Source organism: Petromyzon marinus, chromosome 8 (genome assembly GCF_048934315.1).
Source record: "Petromyzon marinus isolate PM22_M1 ecotype Great Lakes invasive population chromosome 8, UKy_Petmar_22M1.pri1.0, whole genome shotgun sequence".
NCBI classification, from domain to species: domain Eukaryota; kingdom Metazoa; phylum Chordata; class Hyperoartia; order Petromyzontiformes; family Petromyzontidae; genus Petromyzon; species Petromyzon marinus.
The window spans coordinates 8,509,119-8,521,910 of NC_133674.1; the positions used below are offsets into that span (position 1 = coordinate 8,509,119).

General features: G+C 46.4%; 1 long non-coding RNA gene across 1 annotated transcript; it reads left to right on the top strand.

Annotated features, from left to right (window-relative positions):
- Window positions 1-267: 267 nt before the first annotated feature.
- Window positions 268-1,843, top strand: LOC116940377 (uncharacterized). Its single transcript, XR_004402535.2, has 3 exons — window positions 268-593; window positions 709-883; window positions 1,685-1,843. It is a non-coding gene; the product is annotated as an uncharacterized LOC116940377 (long non-coding RNA).
- Window positions 1,844-12,792: the final 10,949 nt, after the last annotated feature.

Consider the following 12,792-nt stretch of genomic DNA (forward strand, 5'->3'; position numbering starts at 1 on the left):
CTACAACAGTGGTTGAATTATGGAGTGACTCGCCCAGCCATAGAAAATGTGAAATTTCCACCACCAAGCTCAGAGCACCGTCAAAGCAAGGAGAGTATGACTGTCGTGTGGATAGAGCTATTTATTTAGCGTGTGCCTTTTTAGACCGGGATTCAAAAGTTGGAGCGCGTATTATTCAGTCACTGCTGGTTGTATCATTAGCCTCCCCGGGGGTGGGGGGGGGGTAGGCGCAACGTGAACGCTAAATCTATTTCCCCCCCACAGTAGAGTCCATGGGCTAGATCAGAAATTGGTACAGTACCATCTGTCACATGGCACCACTAAGTAGCAAGGCAGAACACAATGGAGGGTGGGGTCCACCTGTCATAGGGAAAGCGGGTGGTGAAAATTAGAGACACCTGCAACAAGCAAGGTGTCAATCGCCATTAGTGCGGCCGGTATCCTGTAAATAGGGACCCACACACACACCCACCCCACCCGAATATAGCGGGGGGGGGGGGGGTGAATGTAGGAAGACCCCAGCTATATCTGCTCTCGAGCTTCAGCCAGCAGGGGACAGGAGCGGGTCCTCTAAAACAACCACGCGTCCAGCTGTAAGTAACGGCTCCACAGAACTGTGGGGTTAGAGTGGGGATATTAAAGAAATATATTTTTGTAATGCACCAGGGTCTCATTAACAGTCACTGTGATTTTTTTCTTTTCTTTCAGTGGACGCCCCGGTAGGGAGCCAGGGACGGGCAGAGGAGCGCAGGAAGGCTGCCTTTGACTCTACCCTGTTGTGGCAAGTAGCCAGGAGGCGTCGGTGGCAGGCCGGCGGTGGCCAACGGCGAGCAACTTCGAGCGGTCACCTCGAAGTCGGCTTTCTTATGAAAGTAGCTCAAAAGTGGGTGGTAAAATGGCATCTAAGGCTAAACGTGCCTTAAAGGGTGTGTGTGTGTGTTGGGGAACGCGTAGCATCGGGTGTGAGTGTGGGGTCGTCCTGGGGTAGGCTGTAAGTTCACCGTGTTGTCCACATATACGTTATGGTCTCATAACGGGCACGGGGAGCTTGTTTACAAATTAAAGACGAACCGACACTCTTAAATCGCCTCCGTTTTGTTATCCATTACACTCGCTAGACTCGACCCACACCTATACACGGGCGTGACTTGGCTGACCAAAAATGTAATAGTGGCGGCACTAAAGGTGAGCCTTCAGAAGAAGTAGGCTAGAACGAAAAGCGCCAAAAGTAGCAACACCTACGGTTAAATTTGAATTAATTTGATTTATTGCACAGATTATGCCGTCTTAGCAGTTGCCCGGCTATTTTACACGGGAGGTCCGTGGTGCATGCGTAAGCGCAGCAGCAGCAGTAGTAACAAAAGTACAATAAGATCGACACTGTAGAGAACGAATAGAGCAGAGTCGTTTAAAAACCTCACTACTTTACAACTGCATTTTGTGTGCACTGTAATTAGTGGGGTTGGCTACGTACGGTGCGAAAGAAGTTCAACCAACATTAAGTACGAGGAATATTGCGCAACAAACGCGATGCAGGATTTAACTATCGTGAACAAAACACACGCGAATTGAAATATTCCTGAGATGTATTGTTTGGTAACCCGCGCTTTTCAAACGGTTATCGCACAATTAAGCGTTTGCAGCAAGTTGGAAACCGTTTCAAGTTATGCCATCTCTCTCACAGGTGGTACCGACAAAGGCAAATACACGGTATGGACACGTGGGGGCAATGGCCACTCCACGCGGACGTGAGTGCTGCTGTTTATCTCCTGCAGGTGGCAGTGTGTACACATGCACGACCAGGCTCTGCCTGTCAAATGATTAAACGTTAAACCAGAACGATCATTAGCGTCCTTGTTTTTTTGTATTGCGTATTTCGCGTTTTGTATTCCATTGTTTTGTGGCGCCAGTGCCCATATCTTAAAGAGAGGTTCCTTGCCTTATAAGCTTTTGACAGTTCACCATTGTGACTCTACTGATGTGTTCGCTTCTCGTAAATAAAACGCCCTGAAATTCTGCACTCGGAAGGTATCTCGCAGTTCACCAGTTTGACTGCTGATGAGTTTGATTCTTTTGAAATAATGATGCTAAAATTATACATTCTTAGAAGGGCCGTCGGTTTGTGTAAGAGAGATTATTTCATTCTATAAGGCAAAATGAGTTGACTGCTTGGATAATTGTGATTTAGTCGGTGAAAATGCCAAGAGAATACGAGATGGGTTTAGGGATATGGCTCGCGATATTTGACTGATTACGTTTAAAGAAGTGACGAGCACTAGTAGCTGGTTGGCTAGGTGGTTGTTAGCGTTAGGCTTCGCTTATGGCTAGCACTAGTATAGTTGGTTGGTTAGTTAGAGCTAGCACGAGTATAACTGGTTGACGAGTTGGTCCGGGTTAAGGATAGATATATTGCAGGTGAGCTAGTGGGTTAGGTTTAGGGATAGCTGACAATAGTAGTTAGCCTAAATTGGTGGTGATGGTTAGGACTAGCACTAGTAGCTGGTTAGATGGTAAATAAGGGTTTGGCTTGTGGCTCGAGTTTGGTTGGCTCGTAAACGTCAGCTGCCCAAAGTGCATGCTTGTCGCCACTCCCTCCCCATTTAGTAACGAATCGCCTTCTCGGTTTAGGAGCACGCTTATTTTCTGGCGTGCATAGCGAACCTTCCTCTCGGCACGTGCCGGTTGTGACGTTGAACCCAGTTCACGGGAGATGTGCAAAGTCCAGCGAGGGGGTACGCGAGAATTATCTGGTAGCAATGTGACATTTTCACTACTGGCGCAGTACGGCTCCTAAATGCACCGCAATCAATTTACTATTTGAGCAAGAGATCGTTTGAACTTTGACGTTTTATTTTATAACTTAATTCCCAGCTCGGACGCAATGGTCTTGCGCGTGGGTTATGCCCGGCAATCCAAACCAATTTTTTTGTTTTATATTTGTCGGTGCATTAATTAAAACATTTTCACTGAAAATAAAGCGAGGAAGTAAAAAAATATCACACGCAACCCTTTTGGATTCCGTAACTCCTTCCAACGCGCTGGTCCTTGGAAGTATTTAATTTGTGATAAGGGGCTGTCCATAAATGACGTCACGCGATTTTGGACGATTTTTGTCCACCCCCCTCGTCACACGGCGTCACAAAAAGTCAGACCCCCCCCCAAATATGACGTCACAAAGCTCTGCCCCCCCCCTTCAAAAAAATAAAACATGCTTCAAATCGCTTTAAACTATTGTCATTGTAGTGTGTATTGAATGTGCCGCTGCACTCTGATGTTGTAGGAGAACATTTTTATTTTAATAAGTCTAATTAATATTCTTAGCTCTTTCGGTAAAGTCACGTTGAAGGGAAACAATAAAATAATAAAATATATATTCAACGTGACTTTACCGAAAGAGCTAAGAATATGAATTACTGCAGTCACGAAAGCTTTAAATCAAAATTTAAGTCTAATTAAGTAGAACGTGTCGTCTATATTTATTTAAAGTTGCGCATTTTTGTGACGTCACATTTCTCAACTCCCCCCCCCTCGTCACACATCGTCACAAATGTCTGACCCCCCCCCCCCCCCCTGGTGCGTGACGTCATTTATGCACGGCTCCGAACAGCAGCGCTCTTGCGCCAAGCGCGCATGAAGCAATGCATCCCGTAGGCTCTGCCTGGGGGGGGGGGGAGGAGGGGGGGGGCAGTACAGTACAATATATTTGTCAGGGTGCTCCTTTTAGAGTTGGTTTGTGTGGAGCGGTGGTGCAAGTGGTTAGCACGCTGCAGCGCCCCGAACCCGGCTCATGATCTTGAGTTCCATTTCTGGCCACGGCCAACAACATTTGGCTGGCGAATGATGTCCAAGCCGAGCATGTCCCCCACCCCTCTCAGCTCTTCACCAACTCGCATTGACCAGCGTGGGGAAGCATGATCCGCTAATCCCTACGACCTGCACGGCGTGGGGAGCCCCTAGTCTAGCAGTGGATTTACAATGGTTTGTAATAATAATTCCATTCATATCTCCTTTTGAAAGGTTTCCGTTTGGTGTTTTAACATCTTAATGCCTGTTTTGTTGCCAGAAAAAAGGGGAAAACCTATCCTTTAATTCCATGTATATAGCTCTCTTCATCAATGATCTCAAAGTGCTGTACAGGACGTAGCAGCAGCAGACACTCAGCATAAACATCATATAAATACATTTTAAAAATCCATTTACTAAGTGAACTAAAAGGTAAATAGGTGGAAGCGTATAAATAGGTTTAAGGCGTATTTTTAAAAAAAAATTGTCCACAGACTCAGATCCTGATATATCGTGGTGTGTATATGAATGCGCGTGTGTAGCAATGTGAGGCGTGTTTTCCCTCGAATAAAATCGCAACAACAACAACAACAAAACAATCGGCTATCATCTTGTAGCTACACAACCCCGCAGGCGGCGTGTCCTGGGCTGTATCTGAAAGATAAAGATGTGTTTGTCTTTTAAGTTACATTTTGCTTGAATGCACTTTCGTGGAGGTCACTGATACAGATATCGGTCTAGAGCGACCCCTCGTCAAAAAAAAACATCCGCACCACAATGCTGGCAACGTGGCATGGGCCTCCCAGTGCAGCTGCACCGCCTGCACTATCGACAGCTGTCCCATCAGTATATGAGTCAATGTAAATCTGTGGTTCCCTGTGCAAGTCTATGGATCTCCGCGTGAGTCATTCGGGACCAGGTTGAAACCATCCACTCACTATACTTGAATACCAGGTTTGTTAGTGTAGGATATACTACGTAAGTTTGTCGATGCGGATACATTTCTTAAGTACGTGAGCGTGTGAGTACACACATAATCAAATACACATACCCGTTTCAGCCTTAACAGACTGTTGTGGTAAGAGCTGTGAGCGAGTAGCACCAATGAAGGCCGGCACAGCACACGAGGGGGTGGATGGTCAGCACCACAACCAACCGGCCACATTTGTCTCCATAGCTGCGACGTTTAAATACCACACCATGCACTGATTTGAGGCTGTGACGACATAGGGAAGGCACAGAACCGGTTCAGATATTCGTCACCGGTGTTGGCCGTGAGCGGGAATCGAACTCCAGTCGCCGGGTTCGTACCACTGCGCCATCGATCCCCTACACACAAAGACAAAGATCCCCCCATATAGCCTCAACATACTGTTGGGACAAGTGCTGTTAGCAAACACGGAACACGACGGGGTGAGTACAAATACAAAGATCTCCCGTGTAGCCTTAACAGACTGTAGGAGCAAGTGCTGTTAGCGAGCACCTATTAAGGTCGGGATGGCACACAAGGGGGTGGGTGGCCAGCACCACGCCTGACCGCCTTTGTCTCCCTAGTAGCGATTTTTACACACTGCACCATAAACTAATTTCAGGCTGAGTTGGGGAGGTCCACGACCGGTTCCGATAATCGTCACTGGTGTATTGTCCGTGAGCAGGGAATCGAATTCGGGCTGCCGGATTCATAGCACAGTTGGCCAGCATCTATTCAAAGAAGCCTATAGCTGCTAATGAGACACTGAATCTTGATTTGAAGCTTTCGTGACTGCAGGAATCCATACTCTTTGGTTCTTTCGGTAAAGTCACGTAGGTATAAAATAAAATAAATCACGATGTTTCGGGCGCAACACAAGCGTCCGAAACGTCGTGATGACGGACGCTTGTGTTGCGCCCGAAACGTCGTGATTTATTTTATTTTATACCGACGTGACTTTACCGAAATAACCAAAAGAGCAGTGTGACACTGAATGTTAAAACCGCTCCAAAGTGTGCTTGTAACCAGTCAACGCTGCTTCAGGTTATGTCCTCAGAGGCCCGCTTGGCCCGATGGGTTGTGTACAAAAAAAAATTTCTCGGGTTCTTTTTTTAGTACGTGTGGGTAGACAAATAGTGTGGAGAAGAAGCGTTGTCTGCTCCTCTATGTTGTTACCTTCGAACACATTGCGTTACTCTCTAAAAATGAACACGGCTATGCGTGGGCCAGTGACACGTGGTGGGGCTGTGTGCCTTTACAGCTCGCGCCAGTTATCGCCAGTAAGCCAATCAACTGACCGGACCAGTTCAGCCGCTGACCACGAGCGCGTCTCGAGCGACTCAAACGATTTCCAAGACCTTCGTGGGGGGGGGGGGGGGGGGGGGGTTGGCGCAGTCATTGTTGTTGACCGGGAGTTGAGCAATTGAAACCAAAAATACAACACACACTCTTTACCAGAGCATTTTTGGACACTTGTTCTAATGTCGCCGCGAGAGTTAAACGTGGAAACTCGTGTTGTCTCATTATGTGACCAGCAAGCGTTGTGGATAAGAGGCTGATTGAAAGGATTCCATGCGGTAGTTCCATTACGAGGTCACCTCCTGAAGCCATTCTGTATCGCAATGTGGTACACTGCTGGCTTCGAGGCTTCCAAATGGAAATATATTAATCACGCGACTCACAAAATAGCTCAGACCTGAATACATTTATCAGTATATTTAAGGAGATTTTTTTTAAAAACCTCTCTCATAGTTTTAGTGCGAGCCCACTGACCAGGAATCGAACCCTGGTTATATCGGGGTATGCTGGCTCAGGTGTCACGAGTTGAACTACACGAGCCACTCGGTCACAGCGGCTTTGAGATGAAGCGATAGACACAGCACACGGCGCTCGTTCTCACAGGTCACGGACGGCCAGAGCCATTCGCGTGACCATTAACCGAGTACAATATTTACCACGCGCGGACCGTTCATCGGGCTCCAAACGTGCACCTGAGCGTGGTGCCAAAACATCGCAGCAGTGTGGGAGCTGCTGCGATTGTCTCGATGTGTAATCGCGCATCATCCCAACACGTCGATCCCTCGACTTGCTAGGCAACAATCCTGAATCTATTTCACGATCGCACTCACCGTCTTTCAGATCCTTCATGGATTCGCCTTTGCATGTATCTCCACTCTCAGTGCCGGATCAAGCTCGTGCGGGGCCTGTAGCATATGTTGTTATAAAGGGGCCCTAAATTAAAAAAAAACATAAATATAAAAAACACATCAACTTTTTACTTGCATAGTAAAGTTATTGTATTTTTTCATTTGCTATACAGCCAGATAATACGACAAATCGCTAACCTTAAACAGCCAGTCGTTCATAAAAGTTGAAGGCGGTATAGTGCTATAGTAATAGAGCAAGTGCATAATCACTGAATCGGAATTGATAGCTTGAAAGCATTTAGCGAGAGGGCCCTTGAAAGTGCGAGGCCCGTAGCTACTACATATGTTACTTTTGCTACTAGGATAATCCGGAACTCTGCTTCCCTCCACGCACTCTCTTGCCTCTCCCCTCTCATCTCACACAACTTCATGCCACGTTATTTCTAATCCTTATCCTCTCCCATCTCACTCTTCTCCTCTCCACAGTAAAAACAAATTCGCTCAGTTCTCCTCTGCTGTATTCAGAGTCTGCAACTCCCTTCACCCAGCCACCCGTGCTGTCGACCCTCTCCGCCCCTGTTGAAGTCCAGGCTCAAGCCTTTCTTATATATTTCCTCTGCCTACGAATGACTGTCCTCTTTTTCACCAAAATATTCGCCCGCTGTTTCAGTACGGCGTCTTGAGATGGCGTCGTGCTCACGCGGTATATATATATTTGTGTGTGTCCACGCTGTGTTGTATCGCCGAAACGTGCTCAAGAACGCGAGGCGGCTTGTTCGATCAGCGTTGGACAATTATAATAAAAAACAAACAAATAAGAGGGTGTGGGGGGGATACAAGGACAAGGGGAGAAGAATATTCCTCATTATGAGGAGGAGGTTGGGGAAAGTTCCTGATTATGAGGGGGAGGGACTTGGGGGGGGGGGGCGGAGATTCGGGGTTAATGAACTAGTTGCAAAGGTCGGCAACTTTTCGAAGAAGAATAAGAAGAGAGGCATGTTTAGTTTTTGTCTTCGGCCAAAATAGTTGGAGAGCCGCCTCGCGCGCAGAGCGACTTGTCCACAACCACAGCAACGGGGCAACAGCAGCAGACAACACACATTCTGACTTAAATAACATAGGTGATGGAACAAACTGCGTCTATTTAGTTTGTGTGCCCGCACCGCCACCCCCCCCCCCTTAATTATTCTTTAACATTACAGTTTGACTCGAGATATTGTTGTCACAAACAGGGGCGGAGCCAGGAGGGGTGACAGGGGTGACATTCTGCTGTATAAGTGTACGACACTCGGTCTGGCGGACTCCGTGCCAACTGCATTGTCAGAGTGTGTCGCCAACCGATGGCGTCTAGTTCAACAGCCTGACTCTCTAATCATTCTTGAAATTAAATTTTGTTGAATGTCACCCCGGCCTGAAATCCTGGCTCCGCCCCTGGTCACAAAGACTTCCATAGTGACCCGTTCCCTGCCATATTTAATCAATTATCTCGACGTTAAATTATGTTTAAGATTTGAGTAAAAAAAAAACGGCTGCTCGCAAGCGGGCAGCCAAAGAGCTGCAGCAAGCCGACTCCGGAACGAGAGCATCTCTGCTCATCTTCTTTGGTTCTTTCGGTAAAGTCACGTAGAATGAGAATAAAATAATAAATTGATAAAATAAAATAACACAATACAATTATCACGACGTTTCTGCCACAACACAAGCGGACAGCGCTGTCCTCCAGACAGTCTCGTCCCTTCACCTGATCAAGGCCGCTTGTGTTGTGGCAGAAACGTCGTGAGAATTTTATTGTGTTATTTTATTTTATCAATTTATTATTTTATTCTCATTCTACGTGACTTTACCGAAAGAACCAAAGAAGATGAATCCTTGCCATCTCTGCTTAATTATATTATTCGGTGATGCCGTATTGGCATTGGTGCACGAGCAGAATTAGAGCAAAAGAAAAACCCATTGCAGTCTGTGGGTAACACTGGCTGTAAATGTAAATGTGTAATATGCGATATTTTGGGCAGTGGGCCTTATATAATAGACGTTTCACAACTCCAGTCGGCGAGACACGCCACGCTCCACCTTTCCGCCTTCACCAATTTACTCCTGATTCAAATACCAATTACAGTAAGTTTTTTCCACGCTGCACACGCTCAATAATTGTTCAAAATGTCCCACGTGACGCTAAGCAATTAACGCGGTTCACCTTTAAGAGCCGATGCAAATTCAGCCTATTATCTCAGTGTTTGCGTGTGAACGTGTTCCACGTGATAGTAATGCCAACGGACTTGTGTTTCTGTTTTTCCCCCTTATCTGGGGTCGGCGTGAACACACGATCTTATATCAAGTCTTGTACTCCGCTCATCCTCGCAGCAGCGGCTTATAAAGACGGTCACTGCATCGCGCGCTTTCGAATGCGCTTCTGCGGCCGTCTGGAACGCTCTTCCTTCCGATGTTAGGAAGCCACCGGAGCTATGTACTTTTAAATCTGGATTGACAGCTCATTCCTTTAGAACTGCCTCTTGTATTTAGTTTCATTGTGCTTCCCCCACACCTCGGATTCGCTACAGTTGGCTGCGTACAGTTGCGAAAGAAGTTCAACGTACATACAATTAATATTGGATGAAAACAAATGTAATATTTCGTTCTCATCGCCTAAATGATTCATTGTGGCTGATGCTTTTTCATTGGTTGTTGTCTACATTGTATGTTTGTTCTCACGCGTTGGAATTGGTTTCTTGTTGTGATGTGCTTATCGATTCCTTTAGCACTGCCTTTTGTGTTTAGTTTGTTGTCATTCCCCCGCACCTCCGATGAGCACGTTTGCCGACGTAAAGTGCGGAGGAATTTCAACATGCGCACATCATGTTCGCTCACAGTTCACGCTGTTGTGAAATTATGGAGGCGAGGGGACGTTCGTACACTCGGCGACACGCGCTGTTCATTCCACACAGACAACAGCGGTTAGGCGTGTTTTTTTATCTATTATTTTGTACTAAACACGGAGAACGCGGAGGTTGTGAATGGATTTAAAGAATAACTCCATTGTTGTGGTGTTTTTTTTTTCTGATTGCGACATTATGAGCATGTGGCATTCGTGCGAATTGAAATTGTTTGCTTGTCACTTGTAACAACAGCAGCAAAAGCAGAAGTTCGGTCGGGGTCGATGGGCTGTTGGAAAAAAAACATGCTGTACTATTATTTATGTTACGTTGAGAGCCATATGAAGGGAGACGCACATATATATGTGCTGTATTTCAATTGGAGTATAGAGAGCAATGATATTGGATTAGTATACATTAATGCTACTCTCTTCTTGGTTCTTTCGGTAAAGTCACGTAGAATGGAGATAAAATAATACAAATAATAATAATAACAGAATAAAATTCTCACGACGTTTCGGCCACAACACAAGTAGCCTTCCTCAAATGAAGAAACAGGACTGTCCGGAAGACAGTGCTTGAGTGCTTGGCAGTGTTCACTAAAGCGCTGTCTTCCGGACAGTCCAGTTTCTTCACCTGAGGAAGGCTACTTGTGTTGTGGCCGAAACGTCGTGAGAATTTTATTCTATTATTATTATTTGTATTATTTTATCTCCATTCTACGTGACTTTACCGAAAGAACCCAGAAGATGAATCCCTGCAGTCACGAAAGCTTTAAATCGAAAATTAATGCTACTATTTTGTAGCGTTTCACTGTCAACATTTTCGTTGTTGTTGGTTTTACTCTTGTTAGTTGGAACAAGCGCACGCAGAAATGTCTCGTAACCTGGGCTGTGATTGCCCTTGTAAAAGAGCCGCTTAGCTCGATGGGGCCTTACCAGCTGAGATAATGAAGTCTGAGTCTATAAAAGTATGGCTTTGATGAACATCGCATTGCATCAAAATATATAGTGGGATCTCGCAAGCTAAGTATATTTGAGCCTGGTTAGCGCTTCGATGCAGTGTTTGTCAGGTGCTGTAGGCGTGAGGCTTCGTAGGTTGACCAGGGTGAATGCCTTGACTGTGTCCTGGCTTGTCTCCGGGTTCTCCGCTTTCCGCCCTCACCAATACAAACGCTCATTAACGGAATTGGCCACACATCATCCCAAGTGCAAGAATACTCTTCTTTTAAATAAAATAATAAACAAACATGTTTTCGTTAATAGCCTCCATGGGTCCACCTTTGGCTACTCTTGGCATAGACCAGGGCGGGGGGGGGGGGGGGGCTAACCAACATAACAATAAGACCAATTTTTTTTCGAATGTGTTCACCCCCCCCCCCCCCCCACGTGTTTCATGAGCCGCAATGAATGTGAATAAAGTCACCATGCAGTCCTTCAAGAGCCGCAAATTGCCAAACCCCCAGCATAGACCCATCTTGGCTATGCACCCCCCCCCTACCCATCTCCCACAATCCATGCTCACTCCCACGCGCGAGGTGGGGTGAGCCGGTGCGAGTACCTGAGGGCCTCTGTTTTGTTTAATTGCTTTGTATAAAGTACACGGAGTGAAATAGACGTCGTGAGTTTTTATTGTATTAATTCCAAACTATTTTGGTTATGCTGCGTTGCCAGGGCTGCACAAGCAGTTTACACAAATGCGTGGGGGGTGGGCGGAGGCGGTTTGTTGTTTTATTTACAATAATTTTTTTGAACGAATGTTTTATTATAAAAGAATAAGAATATGTTTTACCCTTTCTGGAAATAAAACAGCGTGTGTCAAGATGTTCAAACACCGAATATAAATATTTTTTGCAATGAATCATGTCCGCATTAACCACAAGTGCTTGTGGTGAACATGCAAACAGAAACATGCCTCTGAAAATATATGATGCATTGTCTTTGAAACGGATTGGCCCACACCAGAGACAGCCTCGCTGCCAGTGTCAGACCAGAGGTCGCCACAAGGCGAACAGCACAAAGACAATGCACTCTCAGGGCATTTATAGCTCGGGGTGAGCAGCTATAACATGGAAAGGGTACGACCTCTTCTTATTTTTTTCATAGTTTAATACTGGCCAAAAAAAAAGGTTCCATGTTGAAATTTTTATGAAATCTCACGCCACGCTCCATTGCTGCCAGCCAATCTCCCGCACGACAGATCACAATGTCCGTTCTGTGTACCCGCAGCAATGCGACCAACACGATGACGTACAGCCACGTTGTGATCGTCACGGAGTTTTATTTGGGACCATACTTCACCAACAGTGTCGGCGTGGGTGGCTAAGGTGGTGCGCCCAGAACCGCTTCAGATGTAACTTGCGACCGATATAAATGTCCGTGGCCTAACAAGGAACTCTGATCACCGGTTTTACTACGCAGCGCACTGATCACTGCACTATCGCATCACATACACTCGCTGCGAGATATTTTGCATGCCTGTGTAATAGTCATAGTGTTTACATCATGCACCCAGGGCTCTGAACGAACATCACTTGCTCTAGGCTACAGACACGGCTCTAGCCCAAACACCTTTCGTGTGTTGCTTCGGCCCTGGATAGGTGCTCGCAAACATAAAGTGCCCCAAGAGTCTGGACCGGAGGATCTTTGCCTCTGCACCTGTCACACGCGCACACACACGTAACACGAGTCCACGACACCCGACTCCGAGCACGCGCCGAGCGAAGTCTGACTTTCATCAGCTGCGTTCGCAGTGGCGATTGTCTGAGTGACTTTTAGGAGGGTGGGGGCGTTTGGATTGGAGATGGTGGAGAGGGGGTTGGGGAGGTCCCCCTTTTTAATAGCAATTGTTGACCACAAGCCCAAGAGGTGAGCTGCATTGGCTTCCAGTTGCTGAACGACTACAGTTTAAGGTTGTGCTAATTACACACAAAGTGCTTGCCAAAAAATAAACCAACAATTCCTTGCTGATCTCGTCAAGGTTCATAAACCATCACGCAAACTCCGGTCATCCTCGCAGT